Raw genomic sequence first — 16,064 nt, forward strand, 5'->3', positions numbered from 1 at the left:
CAGGTGCCTCTAAAAGATTATTCATATTAGCAAGAAAACAAACAATAATAAAAAGAGGAAAGCAACCTGATTTATAAGAACAAGGAATATTAAGCAATTGATGGAACACTTACTAGAACATTATATACCATTAAAAATAATTGTGAAACTCATAACATTAAAAAACCCCTATGCTATATAATACCTAGTTTGTACAAGTAGAAAGAAATAGAGAAATTTTAACTGCTTGAGGGTGTGGGATTGAGTTAATATTTTCTCTAATTTCTAAATTTACTGTGGATTTAGAAAGAGCTTAAGTCCCAACCCCAGCTGTACCATTCTACCCAGTTAAGAAATCTTTCTGTGCCTCAGTTTCCTTGCCTATCAAGTGAAGACCATAAATGCAGCCACTACATGGGGGTGTTTTGAGAATCAAATGAGATAACCTGACTGCCGTATCTATCAAACAGCAAGTACTCAAAAATGTTATTTTTGTCATATGACAAAGTGTTAACATGTTTTCCCTGACGATGGATGGGGGATTGAAATGAGGAAGCTACTTCATACATAGTGTCTATTCTCACTTGAAAGTTTAGTCTCATTAATTTTGGGCTCCCTCTACTTTTGTGGGTTTCTCCTGCTGAGACACTTACTTTACCACTTGGCAAAGGGAAGATTAAAGGAAGTGAAACATCTACTCTCAACTAGATACACAGTCTGTGGAGCTCAGTTGTAAAAGAACAAAAAACAGAGCCATGTTAGTGAGTCCTGTGGTAGAAGTGATGAACATGTGTCTTTTTTTTTTTTTTTTAATCTTTGCATCCTAAGGAGAGGGAGGAAAATCACATTGTTCGAGTAAACTTAAAATATCAACTTCCTGCATTACTGAGCAAAATATTTTATTCCACCAAGAAATTAAAAGAAAAAAGAGGGAGAAGCCCCTTCATTTCTAGAAAAGAGAATGGTGAAGAGACATTCCAAAGTAGCCTGTGCCTCTTGCTGGGGTGAGGGTGGGTGTGAGGGCTGGGGGAGGGGTGGTTAGTGCAAAATACTGTCTAAACAGAAACCATATAGTAAGTAACTTCCTAGAAAAGCCTCTATCTTTGTCATATCTTTGAAGCTTTGCCATCTGGGTCTCATAAGCACAATGTTTGGCCCAGATATTAAGCTCTGGGACATTATCAGGCCCTCTGCAAGATGAGAGGGCACACTTCACAGTACTCATCTTCAAGGGGAGAGGGCTCTAGAATCTTCCAGGGGGGCAAAGAACCAGTCAAGTGGGCCACTCTTTCCATGGGACTTCATACGTCCCACACTTGGTGAAAAGAATGCACAGAAGCAGCCCTATTCACCATGGTTGTGAAAATAGACCTCCACACTACTAGTAATTAGTACCTACTGAGAGGATTTCTTTTCCAAAAAGAACCCCAAAAAATCTCTATACATTAACTTAAAGTCAGCATTAATTATCCTTACTTTGCAAGATGAAAAAAGTAATAGGCAGGGGAAAAAAAGACTATTTTTTTTCAAGATGTCAGAAGATGAGTTTCAAATCCATTTTTAGCACCCCCCCAAAAGCATGTCTGTAGCATTAACTTATCTAGTCCATGAATCACACACACAAAAAATGTATTAATCATGCTTTAGTCATATCAAGATTCATTGGGTATGTTAGACATTATACCTAAAGCAGAAGAACCTCTTCCCCGCAGATAGAGCTATTCTTCTAAGATTTTCTATCCCCATCTTAAATAAGAACCAACTATGTACTTACTGCAAAGGCTTTCGCTTCTCGTGCCTCCCGGGAGCTGCTGACCTCAATCAGCAAGTCAGCCGCACTATTCTGGGGTTTGGTGCTGGCCAGGGAGGAAAACCACACTCAAGGGGCCCGGGCAGTGAGCATTTGAGCAATGCTTCACTCAGGAAGCAGGCGGGCTCTGGGCTCCAGGGCTTCTGACAGCCTGCCCCCCAGCCCCTCCCTACTCCCTCTCCCTCCCTCCCTACGTCTCTCACAATCTCTCTCTCTCTCTCTCTCACACACACACACACACACAGTCCAAAATCACTTCTATCCTACTGGTTCCTGCATACTTAATTTGTACCTCTCTAAAACATAAGGATTTAAAGATAGAGGGCTGACGAGTTTCTTGCTGTTTCCTGAGATATCAAACAGAGAAAAAAAAAAAAAAAAGCCTGTCTGTCTTCAAAGGTGAGTTTGCCCTGAAGCCTCAAGGCCCCTCACTTGCCTTAACCTGCGGTTGTCTGTCGAATGTTCTAAGTGGGATGGGGAAGTCAGGTTATGATCAGGAAGCATTTTAAAGCAGGCAGCTCTAGTGAGCTGAGTAAAGCATGCTCAGAGATAAGGCATCTAAACCTCCAAGCCTCTGGTAATTTGTTGTAACTTCTTTTTTCATTCTAAATATTTTCATAACTAATTTTGAATTCATCAGAATTATAGGAGCGCCCTCACAAAACCTGAGGTCCATGTTCCCTGCTACTACGGATGGTCTACATGCCCCAGTGATGATGAGATTGCCTGTAAAAACATGGAAGAAATTTAGGAAGGTAAACAAGCAGCATGTGTTATATCTATACTCACCAAGAACCGGAGTCATTAGGGCTAGGCTGAGCTTAGTCACTGCCATAAGTTGGAGTTTAACTGCAATTTTACTGGATAATAGGTGTGAAAAGCAGCCAAGTATCTCGTCCATGGCAGAGAGCTCTTAGGAGTCAGTTATGAGTTTGCAGAGCCTCAGTGACACTGAATCCCCCCCACCCCACCCCCGGGGTTCGCTGTAATTCCACTCCTCATATGCAGACTTTGCGTTTCTAATGACAGATCACAGTAAGGAGCTGCGGTCATGCAGCTTAAAGCTGGCCTTCTCCTGTGAGAGCTGTTATTACAACTGTGGCCTCTTGCCACCCTGGCAAACACTGCTGCCTTTGGTGGCTTTCCTTCTTTGCCTTAAAGAAAGCAAGTGACAATGCATGGGACCTGCTCTCACCAAAGATTATCCATTCTCCCAGGGGTCAGAGGAATAAAGGGACCTAACTCACCCGGGCATTCCCCGCTCCCCCACTCTGTGCATGGCATCATGGCAGAGACACAGGAGATGATGTGGTTGGGACTCTGCAAGTGACAAAACTCCAACTCAGCCTTGCTTAAGCAAAATAGCAAATTTACTGGCTTGACTAACTGGAAAGTCTAGTGATGGAGACCTGGAGGTTCAAAAGTCATCAGGAATTTGTTTTCATCACCTTTTGGCTCTGCTTCCCCAAGGTCAGTTCATTTAAACATGGTGCTTTTGGGATGGGAGAGCCTTTCCCAGCAGCAGTCTATGTTAGAAGTCTGTAGTATTCAAGACATCAGAAGAGAGGCACTCCTCAGAAAAGAACTTCACCATGATACATTGTCCAGCCCCATGGCAAGGGAGAAAGACCTGGGTAACTGACAGCCCCACTACTTACAAGAGCAGTCCCCCCAAACAAGAAAATGCTGGACAGGGAAAAAGATAACAAGTTAGTGCCTTGCACCTTGGATTAAGCCTTTCACGTGATTGGGTCTTACTTTCTCAATTCGTAGAAGGATGTACACAAAGTGTTAAGGGTGGCTATATCTTATTCTGACTATTATTATTCTGGGGATTGTGGATCATTTATTTTTTAAATTCACACTGTATCTTCTAAATTTTCTAAAAATAATAACATTTATTAAATTGTATAATACCAATACATTTAAATAAGTTATTGCAGGCTAAACAAATCCTGCTTACACGCAAAAATAACTATAAAATATCTCTGAATAAATCTGGTAATAAAATTACAATCACCCCCTAAAAATCTACAACATTTTACTGAACAACAAAAGAGAGGACTGGGGATGCCTGGGTGGCTCAGCAGTTGAGCGTGTGCCTTCGACTAGGGCGTGATCCCAGGGTCGGGGATCGAGTCCCACATTGGGCTCCCCACAGGCAGCCTGCCTCTCCCTCTGCCTATGTCTCTGACTCTCTCTCTGTGTCTCTCATGAATAAATAAATAAAATCTTTAAAAAAAAATAAAGAGAAGACTGGGTGGATGAATGAATATCTAATTGGATGATACTCCAATTCTCCACAAAATAATTATATAAATGTACTATAATTTCAACAAAAATTCTAACAGGATTAAGAGGTGTGAAAAAATGCTTTATAAAACTACTCTAAAATGCACTTGGTAGAATAATTGATTCTTCTCTATAGAAGATATAGAATAATTCATTCTCCTCCGTAGAAGAACATTGTTGAAAAAAATATGAAAAGGAACTTGTACTGTCAGATATTAAAACAGACCAGAGAAGCAAAATAATTGCAATGGTGTGGTTCAGGAATAGAAACGTTGTCAATGGATCACAAAAAATCCCAAATATAAGAATTAGGATAAAGATAGCATTACTAATCTGAGGATAAAGAATGCTTTTTAAAATGGCATTGGGAAAATTAGCTAATCATTTGAAAAAAAAAAAAAAAAGAGTACCCCACACTATATCCAAACGAATTCTGGCAGAATAAAAATTTAAGTGGAGAAAAAAAAAGCATTATCAAAACTAAAAGGAAAGAGGAGATTGTGTAGCCGAACAAGGTGAGAAAGCCCTCTCTGAGCCCACACATACAAAGGCAGAATACATAAAAAAGAAACAGATTTGACTTTGAAAATAAAAAACCTCTGCAAATAAGGAAAATCCTATAAATAAAACATAAATGCCAATGACAAAACAAGACAAACATCTCTGCACAACCTTTGGGTCAGTTATCCCATTTATAGAAATGTATCCTATGAAAATAATCACGAATGAATGCAAAACCATATGTGCAGGAATTATAAATTCATCCTTGATTGTAACAATGAAAGCAAAGGAAATAAGTCTAATTAATTATATTATGGTATATCCAAATAATTAAATATCATGCAGCCATTAAAAGTGATACTATATCAATATTCCCTATGACATACATGTAAAAGTCCTTAACCGGGTACCTGTTAAATACCAACAAATCAAATCTAGCAACATATATAAGGGATTATACACCATGACCAAGAGGGATTTATGTCAGGAATTCAAGGTTGGTCCAACATATGACAACTGATCAATGTAATACACCATATTGATAGAATGAAGGACAAAACAAAAGGATTGTCCCAATAGATGAAGAAGAAGTATTTGACAAAATCCAATGCACTTTCATAATAAAAATACTCAACAAACCAGGAATAAAAGGGAAACTCCTCAATTTGATAAAGGGCAACTACAAACATCACATTTCATGAAAATCTGAAAGCTTTCCTCTAACATCAGAAACAAGATAAAGATGTGTCTGCTCTCACCACTTTTTGTCAGCATTATCTTGGAATCTTTAACCAAGGAAATTGGGCAATGAGAAGAAAGGCATCCAGACTGGTAAGAAAAGCATAACTATCTCTATTACCTTATGATCTTATATGTAGAAAATCTCAAAAAATCTACAACAAAGCAGAGCTGATAAACTTGTTCAGCAAAGTTGCAGGATACAAGATCATTATATAAAAACCATTTTCGGGATCCCTGGGTGGCGCAGTGGTTTAGCGCCTGCCTTTGGCCCAGGGCGCGATCCTGGAGACCCGGGATCGAATCCCACGTCGGGCCCCCGGTGCATGGAGCCTGCTTCTCCCTCTGCCTGTGTCTCTGCCTCTCTCTCTCTCTCTCACTGTGTGCCTATCATAAATAAATAAAATAAAAAATTAAAAAAAAACCATTTTCACTTCTATACACTTATAGTGAAAAATCCAAAATATTAAGAAAGCAACTATATTTATAGTAGCATCAAAAGGAAAAGAATATTTAGTAATATATTTAACAAAATAGGTGCAAGAGTTGTACACTAAAAACTATAAAACGTTGAAAAACATTAAAGAAGTCTTAAATGGACAGACATCTCATATTATGTATGGTTAAAACGTAAGATGGCAACACTCCTCAAATTGATCCACAGATTCAACACAATCCCTATCAAAATTCCAGTTCCTCTTTTTGCAGAAATTGACAAGCTAATTCTATAACATATGGAAATACAAGGGACTCAGAATAATCAAAACAATCTTGAAAAGAATAACAAAGTTGAAAGACTCGCAGTTGCCAACTTTAAAACTTGAAACAAAACTATAGCAATTAACACTGTGTGGTACTGACACAAGGACAGACATATGCAGATCTGTAAAATAGAACTGGGAATCCATATATTTGTGGAAGTTGACTTTTGACAAGAGTACCAAGACCATTCTATGGGGTAAGAACAGTCTTTTTAACAAATGGTGCTGGGGCAACTGGATATCCATCTTATACAAAATAATGAAAGTAGCTTCTTATTTCATATCATATAAAAATTACCTCAAAAATGTAACAACTAAAAATATAAAAATCTTAGAAGGAAACATAAGTGTAAAACTTCATGTCCTTGGATTTGGCAATGTTTTCTTAGAGATATTAAACACAAGCAACAAACAAAAAATTATATAAATTGGACTTCATAAAAATTAAAAACTTTCGTGTTTCAAAGGGCAGTGAAAAGATAACCTACATAATGGAAGAAAATATTTGCAAATCATATATTTGATATATGGGTCTGTTCTCTAGAACACATAAAGGGACAAATAACTAAAAAATGGGCAAAAGAGTCAAACAGGCATCTCTCCAAAGAGAACATAAAATATACAAATGGCCAATAAGCACATAAAAAGTGTTCACCATCATTAGGCATTAGAGATGTGCAAATCAAAGCTACGACATACCACTTCACACCTACTAGTGATGGGTACAGACAAACAGAGAGACAAAAACAAGTGCTTACAAGGATGTGGAGAAATCAGAACTCTCATGGAAAATGATGTGTCCACTATGAAAAAACAGTGCGACAGTCTTTCAAAAAGTTAAGCACAGAGTTACCATTATGATCCACAATTTTACTCATTGACCCTGAAAAACTGAAAATTAGTAAAAAGAAATAAAGTAAAAAAAGTAAAGGAATGAAATGCTCATACATGCTACAACTCCTCAAAAACTTTCTACTGAGTGAAAAGAGCAGACACAAAAAGCCACATACTGTATGAGGACATTCATATGAAATTTCCAGAATATGCAAATCCATAAACATAGAAAGTAGATTAGTGCTTTCCATGAGATGAAGGGAGGGGCACGAGGGGGTACTGACTGCTAAAAGCTTCAGAATTTTTGAGGGGATGATGAAAATGTTCTGGAATTTGATAGCTGTGACTATTGTGCAAGTTTGTGGATATACAAGAAAATCACTGTATTGCACACTTTTATAAAAGGTGAATTTTATGGTAGGTAAATTATATCTCAATTTCTAAAGTAATACTGTAAAATATATGATGATATGGAATAATTACAGTATATTTAGTGGAAAATAGACTACAAATGGTGTATACAGTAGGAGGCCATATTTACTTAGGTAAAAGAAAAATAGACCTAGGGATGCCTGGGTGGCTCAGTGGCTGAGCATCTGCCTTTGGCTCAGGTCATGATTCCTGGGTCCTGGGATCAAGTCCCACATCGGACTCCCCACAGGGAGCCTGCTTCTCCTTCTGCCTATGTCTCTGCCTCTCTCTTTGTGTTTCTCATGAATAAATAACATTTTAAAAAAAAGAAAAATAGACTTAGAGAAGCTTTATATACTAAAAATGGCTACTGTTGGCATCCTTGTTGAAGACTAACTGGCTATATATGCATGGATTTACATCTCTGGTCTCTATTCTAGTCCATTGGTTCCTATGTGTGTCTTCATCCCAGTACCATACTTTTTGATTACTATAGCTTTGTAGTATATTTTACATTATTTTTTTAAAGCTTTTATTGATCTATCTATCTATCTATCTATTTATTTATTTATAGAGAACTTGAGCGGGAAGTATGATACCCCAACTATGTTCTTTCTCAGGATTGATTGGACTATTTGTATTTTCTTCATGGTTCCATATGAGTTTTAGAATTGCTTTTTCTGGATACCTGGGTGGCTCAGCGGTTTAGCCCCTGCCTTCAGCCCAGGGTGTGATCCTGGAGTCCCGATTGAGTCCCACATCAGGCTCCCTGCATGGAGCCTGCTTCTCCCTCTGCCTGTGTCTCTGCCTCTCTGCCTCTCTGCCTCTCTCTCTCTCTCTCTCTCTGTGTGTCTCTCATGAATGAATAAATAAAATCTTAAAAAAAAAGAATTGCTTTTTCTGTTTCTACAAAAAATACTATTGGATTTTGATAGGGTTTGCAATGCATCTGTAATGGGGAAGGATAGTTTCTTCAACAAATGGTGGTGGGAAAACTAGATATCTATACGCAAAAGAATAAGACTGGACCCTTATGCCACACATCAGATGAACTCAAAATGGATTAGAGACTTAAACAGAAGATCCAAAACTATAACATCCCTAGAAAAAAACAGGGCAAAAGTTTCATGACATTAGTCTTCATAATGATTTCATCCATATGACACCAAAACCACAGGCAACAAAACAAAATAAACCAGCAGACTATATATATCCAACTAAAGAGGCTTGTGCACAGCAAAGGGAAACAATCGACAAAGTGAAAAGGCAATCTATGGAATGGGAAAAAATATTTGCAAACCATAAACCTGATAAGGGGTTAATCTCCAAAATATACAAAGAACTCCGACAACTCAAGAGCAATAAAACGAACGAAAAAGATAATACTTGGTTTAAAAATGGGCTAAGGACTCAAATGGACATTTCTTCAAAGACATACAAATAGCCAACAGGTATGTGAAAAAATGGTCAACATCACTAATTGTCAGGGAGGTGCAGATCAAAATTACAATGAGATATCGCCTCACACCTGCTGGGATGCCTATTATTAGGAAACCGAAAGACAGTGTTCCTAGGAACCTGGAGCAGTTGGAATACAGAATGAGAATACAGAATGGTGCAGCCACTATGGAATATTGTATAGTGTAGAGGTTCCTCTAAAAATTAAAAATAGAACTATTATATGATCCAGCAACCCCACTTTTGGGTATTTATCCAAAAGAACTGAAATCAGGATCTCTAGGAGATATTAACACTCCTATGTTTATTGTGGCACTATTCACAATAGTGAGGATGTGGACACAACCTGAATGTCCACTGACAGATGAATGGATAAAGAAGATATGATATATATATATACACACAATGGAATACTTACTGAACCTTAAAAAAGAAAGAAATCTATAATATTTAACAACCTGGATGAACCTTGAGGTTATTCTGCTAAGTGAAATAAAGGAGGCACAGAAAGATGAAAACTGCATGATTCCACTTATATGCGGTATCTAAAGTAGTCAAATTCATAGAATCAAAGAGTGGAATGGTGGTTGCCAGGGGCTGGGGGGAAGGGGAAATGGGGAGTTACTAATCAGTGAGCATAAAGTTTTAGCCAAGCAAAATGAGTAAACTCTAGAGATCTGCTATACAATATTGCACCTATAGTCCAATAATATATTGTACACTTAAAATTTGCTGAGAGAGTAGAGCTCTCTGTTAAGTGTTCTTATCACAACAAAATAAAATTTAAAAAATAAAATAAATTACTAAGAAGAGATAGCTATCTCTGGTTAACTTCCTTTATGCTTTAAAGATTTTTCTACACTAACTGCAGTGAATATGTAACAGTTTTACATTTTAAAAAATACTGTTTAAGCATAAGAGTAATTATCTATCATGAGAGCATCAGACTCTGTGACCGATGGCTTATACTACAGAAAGTAAGTTCATTTGACCCAAGGAAGACTTTCATAATTGCAGAAATAATTAAACCCTGGATAAATGTCCTCTGCAGGAACCATGAAATCTCTATTCTTGGATTATCTAAGAACAGGGTAAGATGACGGGCTACAAAGACATGTTTAGGTGTTCATTTGCATGGAGGTTGGGCAGTGTCAAGAGCTGGATGGATAACTCCAGACCAATGCTGAAGGAAACCTCTGTGCAGGCTGAGCTCCTAAGTGCCTCAGTGGGAAACCCGCCAGCTCCCCACAGAACAGAATTTCCTAAACCTTAGCCAAAAATCAAAGCCTAAAAATGCTCTGTTTTGCTCTTGCAAAATAAATTTATCAACTCTAAAAATAACCAGGACAAAGCCAAGAGATGAAAGTGACTCTAAATGGGTTTCAAACACATGTGTGTCAAATTTTTGCAGACTGTCACAGTCAGATCCTTAGGACTCTTGCATTAGCAGAGAGGTACCCAAGAGAATCTCTTACGATGCAGGGTGAAAGGACACACGCCCAGAGGCAAAATGGTGAACTTCATGGGTCCCCAAGCTTCATTCAGCTAGCAACAGATCCAGTGTTTATTACCAGAAAATGAGTACAAATATCAATTGTTTATCTGATGAATTCAGTAGGTCATAATGAATATGTTAATCTATTAAATATAATCTGAAACTTGATGTTGCATGTAGAATGGAGATATATGGCCCTTCTTTGTAAATATCTATAAAGCCTGACCATAAACAGTCATTCTGACTAAGAGGAACTTGACTTCTATGTTAACCTAACCATCTCTTCAGAGGGCTTTTTAATTTAGTTCTGAAGCATAGTATTTCACTGTAGGAAATTACATAGAGAGAAGTAATTACAGAGGGATACACTGTACCACGAACGTGGTGGTTAGTGAAGTTGGCCTTCTTATGAGCCATGAGGCCAGGTTCATCGCATCCTCCCCAAGAAAACATAAAGGGGAGGCTCTTTTTGTAAATGCATGGCTAGGAACAAGAAGTCTGTTGACTTACAAGTTACCATACACTGATATGTTTTCTTTTTAAAAGGCAATACTGTAGTGCCAGATTAACTCAAGGACGCCTGAAGCCTGAGAGGTCATGTAGCCAAGGGGTGTGTCTGGCTCTGGGGATGGATCCTCCCTGCTGTCCCCCCTCCCACCCCCGCACTGACCACCTTCTGCATCTAGTGATACACCTGCCACCCACACTTCACTTCCCTCCTGAGCTGAGTGAGAATGCTGAGTGAGGATATGCATATGTTTGAATTTGTTTAATTAGCCAGGAATAGGAAAGCAGTGACTCTTTTGGTTTCCAAGCAGATGTTAAACTAATTTTGGGAAAGAACAAGAGCCCCAGAGAGTCTGAAGAATGACTCAGCTTCAGTCCCTCACAAGTTCCATCACACTTGGGGACGTGCCCATCTGAGACTCTCCTGCCATCAGGATTCTGAATCTTAAAGAGGCCTCTCAGACCTCTGCTCTTCCCGTTGTCCCACCAGCACACTCCCTCCCAGCCTGGTCTGCTCCCGGTCTCAGGCTCCTTCCCTACCCTGTCAGACTCATGTGACCCGCACTGCCCATTCAAACCCCAAGATCCTTCCACCATGCTCCCACCAGTCCCTGGATGCCTCTACTTGGGCCCTGAACAGTCAGCCACCAGTGAGGGACTGCCAAATCACACACTCTGTGTTCCTGACCTCGGTCTCCACATGGAACTATTAAGATGGAACTTGCCTGAGGTTGTGGATACCTCTAAGCAACTGATTTATTTAACTCTCACTGGTTTCTTGCTGAACCTTCCAAAAATAAAGCATTTATGTTAAGAATATCTTGGTCAGGAGCACCTGGGTGGCTCAGTGGTTGAGCATCTGCCTTTGGCTCAGGTTGTGATCCCAGGGTCTTGGAATTGAGTCCCTATCAGGTTCCCCACAGGGAGCCTGCTTCTCCCTCTGCCTGTGTCTCTGCCTCTCTCTGTGTGTCTCTCATGAATAAATAAATAAAATCTTAAAAAAATAAAGAGAGAGAATATCTTGGTTAAGTTTAATTCAGAAAGGGAGGGCCATTGGTTTGAATGTGAGCACTGGTCAAGCATTCTTCTCCAAGTTAACCTTATCATTAACAAAGCTGATCTCTCATTTTCATTAGTCTGATTCCTCACTCAACTCAGGTTTCTTCGCTGATTTTGAACTGTATCTGTGATGGTGGGGGTGGGAAAGAATGACATCGATAGTTATTTTCCAAATGCTCAACCACTGGTGACCTTTGATCTCTGGTCCCACCTTCGTCTGTGTACAGAGAGGGCCTTCCCCTAATCCACAGAAACGGGAAAGAAGAAATGAATACAGATAAAAGGAACAGTTAATGAAACGAAACCATTTTTTAGAATGGTCTTGAAGATTAAAAAAAACCAAAACCTGAAATTAAAAACAAGAAAGAGGACGTAATTGCATATACGGATTTGTAAACTCAGCAAAACAGATAATTTTCTAGGAAAACACAGTTACCAAAATTAACTCAAGTAGAAACAGTCACACAGAAAAAAAAAAAGGCAAAAAAAAAAAAAAGGCAAAGGATAAGAAAAAGTAATTCATAAAGGAAAAATACTAATAAAAATGTGAAAAGATGCTTAGCCTACCTAGTATCCAGCAAACATGAACTAAAGCATTATGATATCTAAGTCCTTCACAGGGACTAATATATTTGAAAGGGATAAAAGTGTTAGGAAAAATGTGGGAAATACACACTTTCACACACTTGTGCATATGGCTCCTGGGAGGCAGCCTGAGTGGAGATTTTTAAAGTGGACTTTTCATATTTTACTCTTTTTTTTTTTTTTAAGGACTTTATTCATAAGAGCAGAGAGAGGCAGAGATATAGGCAGAGGGAGAAGTAGGCTCCCTGCAGGGAGCCCAATGCAGGACTCTGGGATCACACCCTGAGCCCAAGGCACACGCTTAACCACTGAGCCACCCAGATGACCCCTATTTTATTCTATTTCTGTATTTGAATTTTTGTAAGAATGTTTTTTGTATTATACTTGAAAAATTTAAGTACACACAAGGATTTCTAAGTCCGTATACACAAGGATTGATACTAAAATTATCATAGTATGCTTAAGACTGGAGCACAAAGTTATTTGAAATGAGGACCAAGATTGTAAAATAGTTTATGTATCTGAAACACAGGTCAAAAAAGGAGAAATAGAAAAATAAGCCACAATGTACAGACTGGATATGATATAGAAAACCACGCATGCAAAAACATCAGCTCCCTGAGGACAAAAACCCTGTTCTATTTACTGCATCTCCTCACTGCACTGAGTGCCCAGTGCAGAACACTTTGTAAATGTTTGTCCAATAAATGAAAGAAAAAATGGGACTAAAGAATATCTAAAGGCACTCTGGGAATTTTGAGTTCAAAACAAACAAATGAAACAATTTGGTTCACATATATTTCGTAAATGAAATGTAAAATTATTTTCACTGGAATCTTGTTATATTCTTAATATAATCATTAAGTTTGGAATTTATACTTGCACTGGTCATTTTTCTGCAGCTGACCTTCAATTAAAAGAATGTGGTTAATCTTAGTCTTATTACTATATTTTCACAATACTGACGCGCTGGTTTTTATATTTGTTAAAATTCACAATTTTCACCTTTTTCTATTTTGTAACATTAAATCCATTCAGGAAAATTAAAATAGCAAAGTGGTTCAATGAAATGTAAAAGTCAGGTTGCGAGTGACATAAATATGACTCTTAACGATGATAAGATCATGCTATTGAACAGGACTAAAATGCAAGATGGAGAGATGCACACCCTGCCTGTCAAGTGATATGTCATATGGGCAGTTGAAAAAAGGGAAGTGAAGATAGGAGGTACACTGGCGAAGCCTGAGAAATTGGAATTTATGGGACCATTCATCCATTTGCTCCTAAGGCTGGAGCACCCCTTTGTTTTTACAGAGCTTCTGAAGTAGTGGTGGTAATAAAGCACAGTGGCCTCTTTGGTAAACCAACCAAGTTCTGTCTGGAGGGCGAAATAATGTTTCTCGGTGCAACACCAATGCATTCATCACTGGAGGAAATGAGCAAAACTATTGAGGCATCGTTTTAAAGTTGCACTCCTCAGAGATAAAACACATGCAGTCATGTGCTCATAAATGAATCATTTTTAAGAATGGCCACAACATTAATGATACGTGTTTTGGTCAGAAAGAAAACAGAACAAGATGTTAGCAAAATTCCTTTTCAAATACTGCACAGAGAATACCAGTAGCATGCCATGTGGAAGAGGAATTGTGAGCTTCTGTGTGGGCTGCCAAATCATTTCAATTTACCACTGATTGGAACCTCTGTGCAGGGTATGAATCAGTCCCTTTCATGTTTGGGATTCAGATTCGAGGGCCTAGGTGTGCAGTGGAGAAAGAGCCCCCAGGACCAACACTGATGGAAGAGCTGGTATGTGGGCAACCAAGCAGAAAAGGAGCTGCTTCCTGCACAGAATAATTGTACTAAATGCCAAACTGCACGACTGCTGTTTTTCTCAGAGAATGGTTGGTGATCTAAATAATCTGATCCTCCTTTAGGACTGAAAAACGGATAAACATTTTGAATCAAACTACAGTCACAGACAATCTGTCTTTTCAATGTGCAATAGGACAGTGAGTACCAGAATTTGCTTTCCACTCTGGAATACACTGCCCGTTAAGGGGAAAGGCATGGATATTAGAAATGAGGAACAATATAAAAGTATTTCTTCAGGACACTGAGAATGCCGATAAAGACTATTTCTATGATCTCAAATGACTGGCTAACATAGTGTATGTCAGAAATCAGTATTTGGAACAGCCTGAATCTTAGCCAAGATATTGTGATTTTTTTTTTTTAATGCTAAAATGTTAGGATAACTTGGTATGACCAAACTGCAACATAACTAGCTAAGTCTCCCCCAGTTTGACTTCCCTGGTAGTTGATGGTTTTCATTGCAAATTAAATAAATTTGTTGTATATTATTGCATCTTTTAAAACTACATTGAAATGCTGCAAAGCACTATAAACAAGCATTTTTGTGAAGGCTGAACTGTCTCCTGCATGAGAGATAGGAGATAAAGCTGGAAAGCAAGACTGGGAGCAAACCTCAAACTGCTTTACCCACATTGCTGAGGTGTTTGTGGACTTGGTAAGCCCTAGTTGGGGAGGACAATTTAGGCAAATAAGCAAAAGGATCAGGTTCACATTTTAGAATGACTGCTCTGATGTCAGCATGGAGGATGACTATCAGGGAGTGTAGTGTCAACAGTTTAAAACACCTTTGATGAAAAATAACAATAGAAGAGAATGACAGCAAAGTTCAAAGAAGGCAGAATTAGAAGATACCTAAATGGAAATAACAGGCCTTGATCACCAGTTGGATCTGGGGGTGGAAGGAGGAGTTTCCTGGTTTGTGCACAATTTGCTGATACTGGGAAAACAGAAGGTTTGCCATGTGTGCTGGTTATCACTATGCAACAAGTTACCCACAAAATTTAGCAGCATAAAACAACCAGAATTTATTACCTCCCAGTATATGTGGGTCAGGGATCAAGGACAGGTTCAGCTGGGTTGTTCTAGTTCAGGGTCTCTCATGGGGCTATAGTCAGGATGTCAGCTGGGACTGTGTCATCTGAAGGCTTGACCAGGGCTGGAGTTGCAAGGAGTTCACTCACATGCCTGGCAGTTAAGTGCTGGTTGTTGACAGGAGATGTCAGTTCCTTTCAAGTGAACCCCTCTATAGGATTGCTTAAATATCCTTGTTATAACACTTGGCTTTCCCCAGATTAAGTGATCCAAGAAAGAGAGAGCGAGGAGGTGGCCACAATGTCCCTAGTGACCCTGAAGTCTCACACCATCACTTCTGCCTTATATCACTCATTAGAAGAAGGTCACTAGGCCTAACCCACATTCAAGGATAGGGGGATTAAGCTCTGCGTCTTGAAAGGAAAAGCACAAAGGAGGGGTGGATATATTTTAAAATCACCACATCACATAAGTGGATAATGAGTTCAATTCATGCTGAATTTGAAATGCCTAAGACATTCAGCCGGAAGTGTCCAGTAGGTGGATAAACATACCCCTAGATAGTCATTGCTGAGTTTAGCAAGAATAAAGTTTATAGAATGACAGAGTTAGAAGCAAGGTCACAGAGTTAAGGAGAAAATGAAAGATAAAGGAAGTGGGATCAGGCTATTCTTGAAAACTTCACCCTGAAAGGAAGTCAACAGTTAAGAGTTGAGAGTAGGAGATT

General features: G+C 38.8%; 1 protein-coding gene across 4 annotated transcripts in view; it reads right to left on the minus strand.

Annotated features, from left to right (window-relative positions):
- Positions 1-16,064, minus strand: part of SPECC1 (sperm antigen with calponin homology and coiled-coil domains 1) — a 279,082-nt gene that overhangs the window by 225,118 nt on the left and 37,900 nt on the right. The window contains exon 1 of one of the 4 annotated variants that reach the window (XM_072730488.1): positions 1,754-1,935. The exons of 2 other annotated variants lie outside the window; for them this stretch is intronic. The gene's annotated coding sequence lies outside the window, so the exon portion shown is untranslated. Of the gene's footprint in view, positions 1-1,753; positions 2,050-16,064 lie in introns of those variants that run through there. One more of the 4 variants, XM_072730491.1, reaches the window with a different exon arrangement.

Source organism: Vulpes vulpes, chromosome 12 (genome assembly GCF_048418805.1).
Source record: "Vulpes vulpes isolate BD-2025 chromosome 12, VulVul3, whole genome shotgun sequence".
Taxonomy (NCBI): domain Eukaryota; kingdom Metazoa; phylum Chordata; class Mammalia; order Carnivora; family Canidae; genus Vulpes; species Vulpes vulpes.